This window comes from Priapulus caudatus, unplaced genomic scaffold (genome assembly GCF_000485595.1).
Source record: "Priapulus caudatus unplaced genomic scaffold, Priapulus_caudatus-5.0.1 Scaffold723, whole genome shotgun sequence".
NCBI lineage: Eukaryota > Metazoa > Priapulida > Priapulimorpha > Priapulimorphida > Priapulidae > Priapulus > Priapulus caudatus.
This window is the reverse complement of record NW_014577784.1, coordinates 11,664-13,967: the sequence shown is the minus strand read 5'-3', so window position 1 is coordinate 13,967 and position 2,304 is coordinate 11,664.

The following is a 2,304-nucleotide window of genomic DNA, read 5'->3' as shown; positions in this document are numbered from 1 at the left end:
ACGTATGTGCATGCGCGCGTGCGTGCGTGCGTGCATGTGTTTGGATGTACACGTGCGCGCGTGCGTACCTGCATATGCACGTACACATGCGTGCGTGCGTGCATGTGTTTGGATGTACACGTGCGCGCGTGCGTACCTGCATATGCACGTACACATGCGTGTGTGCGCGCGTGTGCATGTGCACGTAGACGTGCGTGCGTGCGTGCGTGCGTGTGCACGTACACGTGCGTGCATGAGTGCGTGCGTGCGTGTGAACTTACACCTGCGTGCATGCGTGCGTGCGTGCGTGCGTGCGCGCGTGTGCAGGTACATGTGCGTGCGTGCGTGCGTGTGCATGTGCAGGTACACGTGTGTGCATGTGTGCGTGCGTGCGTGCGTGCGTGTGTGCAGGTACACGTGTATGCATGCATGTGCACGTAGACGTGCGTGCGTGCGGGCGTGCGTGTGTACGTACACGTGCGTGCGTGCGTGCCTGTGCTTGTATCGAACAATATCACGCATCTGCTTGCTGCCAACCGTTAAACTGCGCATGTGCGCATATGACGTCAATGTTTATAAACATGAAACATCGCTATATGATATCTAAATCTCAACTGTTATTGTTATGCATTATTATTCCTTCGGTTTCGTCATATCTGGTTGGTTTCATCCTAATTGTGCTAAACTTGTATACCCACGCACGCATACTTTCTGTATGTAGTAGCAATTGTATGCCAATGTACCAATATCCATAACTTGTTACGTCATCAATCATCAATCAATCAATCAATCAATTAATCTGCATTCGTACCGTTTCATTGAACACTCACGACCAGGTCGTGTCAATTATTTCAGGATCCTGCATCCTGTCACCATTATCTTTATTGCAACATTACATCATATTTATAATCATATTGCAAACAAACATCATATTTGTACCAAGGGTTTACACTAACGTTTTCTGCATACTCAGGTTTGGCAATGTCTATGAAGAGTATATAATAGCGTATGGCAACAACTAAACGTTAACTATAAACTATACCGCTATAATTATAAGCTGCATGTACATAATAGAATACTGGCTAAAACGGATGCATAATCTTGCATCCTATAACACACAATAGCAATCGACAGTAAATCCTACCATGGCCTCTTCTTCGTTGTCAGTGGGTCGCAGAGAAGGCTGAATACCGCATCCATCATCATCAGCATCTCATTCTTCTTCCTTCATATCGTGGTTCCTTGGCTTCGTATGTCGGTTGCCATCGCGACTAGTATACTACACTGTCCAATCATGGTATTCTGTCTAACCATGAGTGTGTGCGACTGTGTGCGTGCGTGCTCCCCCGTGTCTGCCTGCGTGTGTTATGTAATGTGGTAGTGTATCGCAGACGTTATAAATTACCAGAAGCCGAAACGTAGTCACTCGTTTATTACACATTTAACAGGAATATTCGTTGACGTCCTTCAGCATTTACCTTGTGCTGCGTCCTCCAGTATTTACGGTATTTCTCCGTAAACGGTGGCGCTGCGAGATCATTCCTGGACAAAATACATCTGCAGTGAACAAACTTACATAATGATCGTATACATGCTGCTACATTTGGCAACGTTTTTTTGCCTTCGCTTACACTAATCAATAGTTTTTTTAGACGCACTAGTACGTAAGTCTTTTCTGTAGAAACTTACACGTAGTCACAATACTAGTACAGCATCCTATGGCATGCCAAACAGCGCAATACTAGTTTGTAAATTCAATACAACACCAAATTGCCAGTTCTTGTCTCTCCTGCGCGCTCGCTAGGCGGTGTTAGTAGTTTGTGCGCTCACTATTCAAACCTGTTTACAAATAAAACGTGTGTTTGTGTGTGTGTGTGCGTGCATGCGTGCGTGTGTGTGCGTGTGCCTGTGTGGGTGCGTGCGTGCGTGTGCATGTGTGTGCGTGCGGGCGTGTGCGTGCGTGCTTACGACTGTCTCAGCCATTGGTGATGACGGGTTGCCTCTTCATGGTGACTATGTGTAAAATCATACCTGCAAAACAGAAATGTCTGCAGTAAACAAGCTTATATTACGGTTTATGATGACAATGTTTTAAAAAAAAAATTCGCAATTGTGCGCAAACTATAAATAATGCTGCACTTGTTATGAATGAGAAACTATGACCTAAAAGTAGTATCTAGATTCTAGATGGGCTATATACGCTTAGGATCAACACGAGAGAGAGTGTAAACGAGAGAGAGAGAGAGAGAGAGAGAGAGAGAGAGAGAGAGAGAGAGAGAGAGAGAGAGAGAGAGAGAGAGAGAGAGAGAGAGAGAGAGAGAGAGA